Here is a 12,705-nt window from a genome sequence, read left to right on the forward strand (position 1 = left end):
ACCATCTTCAGCCAGAAGTGCCGAGTGGATGATCCATCTCGGCCTCCTCCCGATATCCCCACCATCACAGAAGCCAGTCTTCGGCCAATTCGATTCACTCCACGTGATATCAAGAAACGGCTGAGTGCACTGGATACAGCAAAGGCTATGGGCCCCGACAACATCCCAGCTGTAGTGCTGAAGACTTGTGCTCCAGAACTAGCTGTGCCTCTGGCCAAGCTGTTCCAGTACAGCTACAACACTGGCATCTACCCGACAATGTGGAAAATTGCCCAGGTATGTCCTGTCCACAAAAAGCAGGACAAATCCAATCCGGCCAATTACCGCCCCATCTGTCTACTCTCAATCATCAGCAAAGTGATGGAAGGTGTCGTCGACAGTGCTATCAAGCGGCACTTACTCACCAATAACTTGCTCACTGATGCTCAGTTTGGGTTCTGCCAGGACCACTCGGCTCCAGACCTCATTACAGCCTTGGTCCAAACATGGACAAAAGAGCTGAATTCCAGAGGTGAGGTGAGAGTGACTGCCCTTGACATCAAGGCAGCATTTGACCGAGTGTGGCACCAAGGAGCCCTAGTAAAATTGAAGTCAATGGGAATCAGGGGGAAAACTCTCCAGTGGCTGGAGTCATACCTAGCACAAAGGAAGATGGTAGTGGTTGTTGGAGGCCAATCATCTCAGCCCCAGGGCATTGCTGCACGAGTTCCTCAGGGCAGTGTCCTAGGCCCAACCATCTTCAGCTGCTTCATCAATGACCTTCCCTTCATCATAAGGTCAGAAATGGGGATGTTCGCTGATGACTGCACAGTGTTCAGTTCCATTCGCAACCCCTCAAATAATGAAGCAGTCCGAGCCCGCATGAAGCAAGACCTGGACAACATCCAGGCTTGGGCTCATAAGTGGCAAGTAACATTCGCACCAGATAAGTGCCAGGCAATGACCATCTCCAACAAGAGAGAGTCTAACCACCTCCCCCTGACATTCAACGGCATTACCATCACCGAATCCCCCACCATCAACATCCTGGGGGTCACCATTGACCAGAAACTTAACTGGACCAGCCATATAAATACTGTGGCTACGAGAGCAGGTCAGAGGCTGGGTATTCTGCGGCGAGTGACTCACCTCCTGACTCCCCAAAGCCTTTCCACCATCTACAAGGCACAAGTCAGGAGTGTGATGGAATACTCTCCACTTGCTTGGATGAGTGCAGCTCCAACAACACTCAAGAAGCTCGACACCATCCAAGATAAAGCAGCCTGCTTGATTGGCACCCCATCCACCACACTAAACATTCACTCCCTTCACCACCGGCGCACTGTGGCTGCAGTGTGTACCATCCACAGGATGCACTGCAGCAACTCGCCAAGGCTTCTTCAACAGCACCTCCCAAACCCGCGACCTCTACCACCTAGAAGGACAAGAGCAGCAGGCACATGGGAACATCACCACCTGCACGTTCCCCTCCAAGTCACACACCATCCCGACTTGGAAATATATCACCGTTCCTTCATTGTCGCTGGGTCAAAATCCTGGAACTCCCTTCCTAACAGCACTGTGGGAGAACCGTCACCACACGGACTGCAGCGGTTCAAGAAGGCGGCTCACCACCACCTTCTCAAGGGCAATTAGGGATGGGCAATAAATGCTGGCCTCGCCAGCGACACCCACTTCCCGTGAACGAATAAATAAAAAAGGCCCGAGAGCGGAGCGGGGACATAAAGGGGCGGAGGCCCGAGAGCGGAGCGGGGACGTAGAGGGGCGGAGGCCCGAGAGCGGAGCGGGATATAAAGGGGCGGAGGCCCGAGAGCGGAGCGGGGACATAGAGGGGCGGAGGTCCGAGAGCGGAGCGGGGACATAAAGGGGCGGAGGCCCGAGAGCGGAGCGGGGATATAAAGGGGCGGAGGCCCGAGAGCGGAGCGGGATATAATGGGGCGGAGGCCCGAGAGCGGAGCGGGGATATAAAGGGGCGGAGGCCCGAGAGCGGAGCGGGGATATAAAGGGGCGGAGGCCCGAGAGCGGAGCGGGGATATAAAGGGGCGGAGGCCCGAGAGCGGAGCGGGATATAATGGGGCGGAGGCCCGAGAGCGGAGCGGGGACATAAAGGGGCGGAGGCCCGAGAGCGGAGCGGGATATAATGGGGCGGAGGCCCGAGAGCGGAGCGGGGATATAAAGGGGCGGAGGCCCGAGAGCAGGGCCGGGATATAAAGGGGCGGAGGCCCGAGAGCGGAGCGGGGATATAAAGGGGCGGAGGCCCGAGAGCAGGGCCGGGATATAATGGGGCGGAGGCCCGAGAGCAGGGCCGGGATATAAAGGGGCGGAGGCCCGAGAGCAGGGCCGGGATATAAAGGGGCGGAGGCCCGAGAGCGGAGCGGGATATAATGGGGCGGAGGCCCGAGAGCGGAGCGGGGATATAAAGGGGCGGAGGCCCGAGAGCAGGGCCGGGATATAATGGGGCGGAGGCCCGAGAGCGGAGCGGGGATATAAAGGGGCGGAGGCCCGAGAGCAGGGCCGGGATATAAAGGGGCGGAGGCCCGAGAGCAGGGCCGGGATATAAAGGGGCGGAGGCCCGAGAGCAGGGCCGGGATATAATGGGGCGGAGGCCCGAGAGCAGGGCCGGGATATAAAGGGGTGGAGGCCCGAGAGCAGGGCCGGGATATAATGGGGCGGAGGCCCGAGAGCGGAGCCGGGATATAAAGGGGCGGAGGCCCGAGAGCGGAGCGGGGATATAAAGGGGCGGAGGCCCGAGAGCAGGGCCGGGATATAAAGGGGCGGAGGCCCAAGAGCAGGGCCGGGATATAAAGGGGCGGAGGCCCGAGAGCAGGGCCGGGATATAAAGGGGCGGAGGCCCGAGAGCAGAGCCGGGATATAAAGGGGCGGAGGCCCGAGAGCAGGGCCGGGATATAAAGGGGCGGAGGCCCGAGAGCAGGGCCGGGATATAAAGGGGCGGAGGCCCGAGAGCAGGGCCGGGATATAAAGGGGCGGAGGCCCAAGAGCAGGGCCGGGATATAAAGGGGCGGAGGCCCGAGAGCAGGGCCGGGATATAAAGGGGCGGAGGCCCGAGAGCAGGGCCGGGATATAAAGGGGCGGAGGCCCGAGAGCGGAGCGGGGATGTAAAGGGGCGGAGGCCCGAGAGCGGAGCGGGGATGTAAAGGGGCGGAGGCCCGAGAGCAGGGCCGGGATATAAAGGGGCGGAGGCCCGAGAGCAGGGCCGGGATATAAAGGGGCGGAGGCCCGAGAGCGGAGCCGGGATATAAAGGGGCGGAGGCCCGAGAGCAGGGCCGGGATATAAAGGGGCGGAGGCCCGAGAGCAGGGCCGGGATATAAAGGGGCGGAGGCCCGAGAGCAGGGCCGGGATATAAAGCTGAGACCAACTCAAACACAGGCAGAAGTTTGAAAGAGTGACATCAGAGGACAGCAGGTTGGTAAGTAATACAATTTTTAGCTCTGTAAGCTAGGTGAGTGGTTTAAACTAGGAACTAGGAACCTATAACTTGCTAATACTTTCTTAAATGAATAACTTAAACTAGATAAATTAATTAGTTAAAAAAAATTACTAAGAATATACCAAGTGAGTTCATTATACAAAACCTTTAAGTAAATAAATAAAACAAGGTTAGATAGGGATGGCAGTGCAGGTGGTGTGCTGTAACTGCAGCATGTGGGAGCTTGTGGAGAGCAGTGCGATCCCAGACAACCACATCTGCAGTGAGTGTCTGCAACTCGAGGAACTTCGGCTCACAGCTGTTGAGCTGGAGTCCAAGGTGCAGACATTGCAATGCATCGGGGGGGGGGGGTGGGGGGGCTGGTGAGGAGAGTTATCTGGACACTTTGACCCAGGATGCAGTCACATCCCTTAGGTTAGGTAGTGGTTTAGATTTGGTTAATGGTCAGGGACAGGAGGATGTGACTGCGAATCAGGCAGGTAAGGGGACCCCAGATGCAGTGGTGGAGGAGCCTCAGCCTTTGTTCTTGTCCAACAGGTATAAAGACTACAGGCAGGATGGACAAATTGACCACGACACCATGGTACAAGAGGCCATTCAAGTGGGGGGAGTGAAAAGGAATGTGGTAGTGTTACGGGATAGTATAGTCAGGGGGATAGATACTGTTCTCTGCAGTCATGACCGGGAGTCCCGAAGGCTGTGTTGCCTGCCTGGTGCCAGGGTTAAGGTCATCTCCTCGCGGTTGGAGAAGAACTTGAAGCAGGAGGGGGAGGATCCAGCTGTCATAGTCCACGTAGGAACCAACGACATAGGTAGAACTAGGAATGAGGTTCTGCTGAGGGAGTTTGAGGAGCTAGGCTCCAAATTAAAAAGCAGAACCTCAAAGATAATAATCTCTGGATTACTACCTGAGCCACATGCAAATTGGCATAGGGACGGATAGATTAGATGGTTAAATGCGTGGTCAAGAGAGTGGTGTGGGAAGCAGGGGTTTTAGTTCATGGGACACTGGCACCAGTACTGGGGGAAAGAGGGAGCTGTTCCATTGGGACGGGCTCCACTTAAACCAGGCTGGGACCTGTGACCTGGCGAATCGAATAACTAGGGTGGTAGATAGGGCTTTATACTAATAAGAGGGGGGAGGGTTCAAGTAAGGGTAAATTTGTAAGTCTAAAGAGAAAAGTCAAGGCTGTAGATCAGAGTAGTGATTTGGGTAAAAACAAGCAGAGTGTGTCAGGAAGGGACAGAGAGTTTAACAAAGGTAATAGGGCATTAATGACTAAGGTCACATAAGAGAAAAATAGTAAAATGTTAAAATAATACAGGGTACTTGACTTTTAGAAAAGATAGGCAAAATGGAAAAGGAGTCGGTGGGGTGGAGGTGTGGGTAGCCCTGATAATAAAGGATGAGATAAAAGCAGTAGTGAGAAAGGATCTTAGCTCAGAAAATCAGGAAGTAGAATCAGTATGGGCGGAGCTAAGAAATAACAAGAGGCAGAGAACACTGGTGGGAGTAGTTTATAGGCCGTCTAACAGTAGTTATAGTGTTGGACAGAGTATAAATCAGGAAATTAGAGGAGCACGTAACAAGGGTAATGCAATAATCGCGGGAGACTTTAATCTTCATATAGACTGGGCAAATCAAATTGGTAAAAGTAGTTTGGAGGACGAGTTTATGGAATGCATTCGAGACAGTTTTCTAGAACAATACATCGAGGAACCAATGAGGGAACAGGCTATTTCAGATCTAGTATTGTGTAATGAGACCAGGTTAATTAGGAATCTTATAGTTAATGATCCTCTTGGGAAGAGTGATCATAATATGATGAATTTCATATTGAGCGTGAGAGTGATGTAGTTAAATCCAAAACTAAGGTCTTAAATTTAAACAAGGTCAATTATGTAGGTATGAGGTGTGAGTTGGCTAAGGTCGATTAGGGAAATAGATTAAAAGATATGACAGTAGGTAAGTAATAATGAACATTTAAAGAAATAATTCATAATTCTCAACAAATACACATTCCCCGAGGAATAAAAACTCCACTGGAAAAGTAATCCAACCGTGGCTAACTAGAGAAGTTAAGGATAGTATTAGATTAGCTTACAACGTTGCCAAAAAGAATAGTAAGCCTAAGGTTTGGGAGGGTTTTAGAAATCAACAAAGGATGACCAAGAAATTGATAAAGAGGGAGAAAATTGAATATGAGAGTAAACTGGCAAGAAATATAAAAACAGATTGTAAGAGCTTCTACAAATATGTAAAAAGGAAGAGATTAATGAAAATAAATCCCTTAGAGGCAGAGACAGGAGAAATTATAATGGGAAATATGGAAATGGCAGAGACGTTAAACAAATATTTTCACAGTAAAAGACACAAAAAGATACTGGAAATAATAGAATGAAGGGTCTAATGAGAGTGAGGAATTTAAAATAATTAAGATTAGTAAAGAAAAAGTACTGGAGAAATTAACGGGACTAAAAGCTAACAAATCTCTCGGACCTGATGGCCTACAGCCTACTGTTTTAAAAGAGGTGGCTGCAGATATAGTGGATGCATTGGTTTTGATCTTCCAGAATTCACTAGATTTCAGGACGATCCCCATGGATTGGAGGGTAGCAAATGTAACCCTGCTATTCAAGAAAGGAGGGAGAGAGAAAATAGGGAACTATAGGCCAGTTAGCCTGACATCAGTAGTCGGAAAATGCTAGAATCTATTGTTAAGGACGTAGTAACAGGGCACTTAGAAAATCATAATATGATTAGGCAGAGTCAACATGGTTTTATGAAAGGGAAATCGTGGTTGACAAATCGATTAGAATTTTTTGAGGGTGTAACTAGCAGGGTGGATAAGAGGGAACCAGTGGATGTAGTATATTTGTATTTTCAAAAGGCATTAGATAAGGTGTCACATTAAGAGGTTGTTACACAAGATTAGGGCTCATGGGATTGGGGGTAATATATTAGCATGGATAGAGGATTGGTTAACGGACAGAAAACAGAGAGTAGGAATAAACGTGTCACTTTTGGGTTGGCTGGTTGTAACTAGTGGGGTGCCGCAAGGATCAGTGCTTGGGCCTCAACTGTTTACAAAATATATCAATGGCTTAGATGAGGGGAGCGAGTGTAATGTATCCAAGTTTGCTGATGAGTCAAAGCTAGATGGGAAAGTAAGCTATGAGGAGGACACAAAGAGGCTGCAAAATGATATAGACAGGTTAAGTGAGTGGGTGAGAAGGTGGAGCATAATGTGGGGAAATGTGAGGTTATTCACTTTGGTAGGAAGAATAGAGAAACAGAATATTTTTAAATGGTGATAAACTATTAAATGTTGGTGTCTAGGGAGACTTGTGTGTCCTGATACAAGAAACACAAAAAGTTAGCGTGCAGGTACAGCAAGCAATTAGGATGGCAAATAGTATGTTAGCTTTTACTGCAAGGGGGTTGGAGTATAAGAGTAAGGAGGTCTTGCTGCAATTATATAGGGCTCTGGTAAGACCACACCTGGAGTACTGTGTACAGTTTTGCTCTCCTTACCTAAGGAAAGATATACTTGCATTAGAGGGGGTGCAACAAAGGTTCACTCGATTGATTCCTGGGATGAGAGGGTTGTCCTATGAGGAGAGACTGAGTAGAATGGCCCTATATTCTCTGGAGTTTAGAAGAATGAGAGGTGATCTCATTGAAACATATAAAATTTTTGGAGGGTTTGACCGGGTAAATGCTGAGAGGCTGTTTCCACTGGCTGGAGAGTCTAGAAGTAGGGGTCATAGTCTCAAGATAAGGGCCATTTAGGACCAAGATGAGGAAAAATTTCTTCACTCCGAGGGTTGTGAATCTTTGGAATTCTCTACGCCAGAGGGCTGTGGATGCTCAGTCGTTGAATATATTCAAGAATGAGATCGATAGATTTTTGGACACTAAAGGAATCAAGGGTTATGGGGATAAGGCGGGAAGGTGGAGTTGAGGTAAAAGATCAGCCATGATCTTATTGAATGGCGGAACAGGCTTGAGTGGGCATATGGCCTACTCCTGCTCCTATTTCTTATGTTCTTATGTTCTTATAGGAACACAATGGAATGCAACACTAATGCTTGTTAGCAACAAAAGAGTCTAACTCTTAGAGTGTTATAATTGAGCTGCCAGCACAACAGATGAGATAATGGACCAGATTTTCAGGCGAATAAGGTGAGCAGTAGAACAGGAAACCATTATGTTGGATCTCTGCCCATTTTAGTGCCCACCCAATTTTATGGAGGAGTCTACCAGCCACACCTGCAGCACCACAATGCATGTCCACATGGGACTGCAGCAAAACTAGGAGCATGTTGCAGCTTCGGAAGGCCCGGAACCATAGGATCCACAGGCTGTTATTTCCACAGGCACAGCAGCCACAACTGCTGCCATTGAGGCCGTCAGCTCCAGATAAGGGAGGAATAGCTCCAATCTATTGTGGCTGGAATCCAGAAAATTCTCTCTGAGAACTGATTGATATCATTTGGTCTGCTTTTGCATTGATCGGTGGCCAGTCAAAGCCCACGGCCAACTCTAGTGGCCATGCAAAGTGGTGCTGTTTCACAGGTGAACTAAATGCATGTGCCTTCCCTCATCAGCCTGAAAGCAACTAGGGTGAGGGTGAACTTGTCTTTCATCCAGCAGCGTTACCAAATAGCACACAGTTGGAAAGTTGAAGGCACAACAGGTGCCTGTATTGGTTAGGGGGTGTTCTGCAATATAATCTGACTACTATCTCAAGCTCACTGTTGCACAGCTTTGCCTTAAAGAAGAGACCACATGATGAGCGCCCTTGAGGAGGAATGCACCCAACAGCAATATGAGAACATTAGGAGCCGCATGAGTCTGAAGAAGGGCAACCTTTGCCAATCTGAAATGGAAGGCTTTCTCTTGACTACCATTTCTGGCTGCTTTCAACTACAGACTCTTATTTTTGTGCATCAAATCACACAGCTCCCATCCATGTTACCTCATCAAAGTCACTTCCAAACCTTACCAATAGGTAAAAATACTGAAAATTCATTTTTTTTTAACGGAAATAGGGATTGGATGAGGTAAAGTAAACAGATAGAAATGGAAAGTAACATGGAGAGAAAATGGAGAAGAGATAATAGGTGGAAAAGGTTATTGTTTATTTCAGTGTGTGAGCCGAAAATGTATATTAAAAAATTACTGGCTTCAATTCACTGGAATTTCCTGGAGCTTCTGGCTGTCTGAGGATTACTAACATGATTTTTGGAGCATACAATATAATAAGAAACATACTACAAACTTTTCTGAAACAATTATTTCATGGGTCAAAGGTCATTTACACACATTGTATTGACTGCTGGGTATTACTTTCAATAACAAAGACCCCATTTTGATTGTTTTGTGAAACCTTGATCGGTTGATGTTGTAATATAGTGTACCAAATTATGATAACAGACATTCATCTTTTCAAACAGTTTCAAATAAAAGTAGAAAGGGATGAAAATTTGTGCTCACCAAGGTCAGGGGAAGTGATCATTTTTCGAATTCTTCAATCAGTGCCAGCATCAATTATTTCCAAATCAGGTCTAACATTGTTAAGATAAAGTAAAGCCCCCTCTATACTCCCCCAACTTAGAAAAGTACCCAGTGTTTCACTAAAATGCCTTTTCCTTTTCCCATACTATCGAGACGGACAATTTAGTGCTGATTAGTTGCAAATCACGGGCAGGTCCGTGCTGCAGAGCAGCTGTCACTAGAACTGGATTGAACCTCGCCAAGCTCATTTCATTTAGGACCCTTACAGATGTCAAGAGTGAAGAGATTTTCATCCCACCAGCTGGAGCTGGATTTTAGTCCAAGACCAAAGGTGAAAATGCAGTGTTCTAACTCAGCACTATCTAATCTTGTATATCTTTATGTAACAGTTTCTTTAACTCAGCAATCTGCTGGCATGAGCGATCTATTTATTGGATACAAACCAAAGCTGGAACAAGGGTTTTGACAAAAGCTGGAGTTAAATGACAAAAAAAAGTCAAAAACTTCCTCAGAAGTGACCTTTCCCCTATTTAAAAATAACACAATCCAATCATTTTCTAACAAACACAATCCGCCCTGAAATATTTTGAACAAGTGCTGTGATGTTGTGAAGAAGTGCAGCTCATAACATTACAGTTTTCCCCGACAAGGACAATGAAATTGTGCTTGTCTTTTGACTTTGTTGTGACAAAGTCTCCCAGTAAAAATGTTCCTGCGTGTTTACATCGTTAGAGACAACTAGGTGAAGAAAGAGCAAGAGAGAGTCGATGCACATTCACATTCAATTGCAGTAATATTGGGGAGAATTTTAACCCAACCTGCCCAGCGGGAATGGGTTGGGAGAGCCTTTGAAATGGAACGTTCAGCCTTACAGCCCTGTTCCCGCTGGAATCCCTCTGGCCACCATTTTAACTGCTCACTGCAGTTAGGTGGCTGAGGCATTTGTAGAAACAGATGGGAGCCTCATGAATATAGGCAAATTGAGGTCCCATTGTGTCCCATTGTATTTTAACCAGGGCCTGAGGGGGGATGTTGCTCAGGTGAAAACAGGTCAGCAGCTGTCCAGAGGATGAAGAGGCCCTCCAAAATAAGTGGAACTCTTCCTTTTTTTTTATTCGTTCATGGGATGTGGGCGTCGCTGGCGAGGCCAGCATTTATTGCCCATCCCTAATTGCCCTTGAGAAGGTGGTGGTGAGCCGCATTCTTCAACCGTTGCAGTCCGTGTGGTGACGGTTCTCCCACAGTGCTGTTAGGAAGGGAGTTCCAGGATTTTGACCCAGCGACGATGAAGTAACGGCGATATATTTCCAAGTCGGGATGGTGTGTGACTTGGAGGGGAACGTGCAGGTGGTGTTGTTCCCATATGCCTGCTGCTCTTGTCCTTCTAGGTGGTAGAGGTCGCGGGTTTGGGAGGTGCTGTCGAAGAAGCCTTGGTGAGTTGCTGCAGTGCACCCTGTGGATGGTACACACTGCAGCCACAGTGCGCCGGTGGTGAAGGGAGTAAATTTTTAGGGTGGTGGATGTTGTGCCAATCAAGCGGGCTGCTTTGTCCTGGATGGTGTCGAGCTTCTTGAGTGTTGTTGGAGCTGCACTCATCCAGGCAAGTGGAGAGTATTCCATCACACTCCTGACTTGTGCCTTGTCGATGGTGGAAAGTCAGGGGAGTCAGGAGGTGTGTCACTCGCCACAGAATACCCAGCCTCTGACCTGCTCTTGTAGCCACAGTATTTATATGGCTGGTCCAGTTAAGTTTCTGGTCAATGGTGACCCCCAGGATGTTGGTGGTGGGGGATTCGGCGATGGTAATGCTGTTGAATGTCAAGGGGAGGTGGTTAGACTCTCTCTTGTTGGAGATGGTCACTGCCTGGCACTTTTCTGGCGCAAATGTTACTTGCCACTTATGAGCCCAAGCCTGGATGTTGTCCAGGTCTTGCTGCATGCGGGCTCGGACTGCTTCGTTATTTGAGGGGTTGCGAATGGAACTGAACACTGTGCAATCATCAGCGAACATCCCCATTTCTGACCTTATGATGGAGGGAAGGTCATTGATGAAGCAGTTGAAGATGGTTGGGCCTAGGACATTGCCCTGAGGAACTCCTGCAGCAATGTCCTGGGGCTGAGATGATTGGCCTCCAACAACCACTACCATCTTCCTTTGTGCTAGGTATGACTCCAGCCACTGGACAGTTTTTCCCCTGATTCCCATTGACTTCAATTTTACTTGGGCTCCTTGGTGCCACACTCGGTCAAATGCTGCCTTGATGTCAAGGGCAGTCACTCTCACCTCACCTCTGGAATTCAGCTCTTTTGTCCATGTTTGGACCAAGGCTGCAATGAGGTCTGGAGCCGAGTGGTCCTGGTGTAACCCAAACTGAGCATCGGTGAGCAGGTTATTTGTGAGTAAGTGCCGCTTGATAGCATTGTCGACAACACCTTCCATCACTTTGATGACTGAGAGTAGACTGATGGGGCGGTAATTGGCCGGATTGGATTTGTCCTGCTTTTTGTGGACAGGACGTACCCGGGCAATTTTCCACATTGTCGGGTGGATGCCAGTGTTGTTGCTGTACTGGAACAGTTTGGCTAGAGGCGCAGCTAGTTCTGGAGCACAAGTCTTCAGCACTACAGCCGGGATGTTGTCGGGGCCCATAGCCTTTGCTGAATCCAGTGCACTCAGCCGTTTCTTGATATCACGTAGAGTGAATCGAATTGGCTTCTGTGATGGTGGGGATATCGGGAGGAGGCCGAGATGGATCATCCACTCGGCACTTCTGGCTGAAGATGGTTGCAAACGCTTCAGCCTTGTCTTTTGCACTCACGTGTTGGACTCCGCCATCATTGAGGATGGGGATGTTTGCAGAGCCTCCTCCTCCCATTAGTTGTTTAATTGTCCACCACCATTCACGACTGGATGTGGCAGGGACTGCAGAGCTTCCGGGTCCCACAAGGAAATTGGCGGCGACCCGTGCACCAGAATCCATGCGTCTGTTCCACAAGACCTTCCGGAGACCCCTCCCCATGACTTACCTGCTTGTGGACGAGCCTTCCTTTGTTGCGAGCTAACAGCCATCGGCACCCCGAACTTCTACTTCCGCCTGCCAGCCAACTGCCGCCTTCCGCCCATTTTAAAAGGGCAGCTGATCGGTAGCATGCAGATGATGCCTGGGATTTCAAGTACTCCAGACCTCAAACTTAGGCCTGTGAGTGTGTTTTGCATTCACACATAAAATTTACCCCGTTGTATTTGTGTGTGTAAGGTTCCTTAGGGGGAACTGTATCTTACTAAAGATCTAACTTATATAAAGGAAGACACCTGTACACTTACCAGAATCCCTATGTTATTGTATTTTATGTTAGAAAACAGCAGATATGAGGCGTTTTCAGAACATTCATTTTAAGTAGACCTCTCGCTCATGTAACTTCATGTTGTGCTCCAGTGATACCAATAATAGAAAGGGTGGCCTGTGAGCAGAATATTATTGTATTATCTAACATACTGATCACAACTATTAAAACAGTAGCCCCGAATTTAATTCAGAGCAAGCGGCAACCTAAGGTTCAGGCCAGTTTAATTTTTAGCCTTCATTTAAATACACCAGGCCCGACTCCCACCTAAACCCGGCATCTATGACATGAGACCGGAGGATGGGAATCGGGTAAGCACGGTGGGAGGCTGCGTCTCGGGACCTGCGTGAACAGTCCCCGGCACTCAGGTAAATGGATCGGCGGGAGTGG

The sequence above is a fragment of the Heptranchias perlo genome, chromosome 9 (genome assembly GCF_035084215.1).
Source record: "Heptranchias perlo isolate sHepPer1 chromosome 9, sHepPer1.hap1, whole genome shotgun sequence".
NCBI lineage: Eukaryota > Metazoa > Chordata > Chondrichthyes > Hexanchiformes > Hexanchidae > Heptranchias > Heptranchias perlo.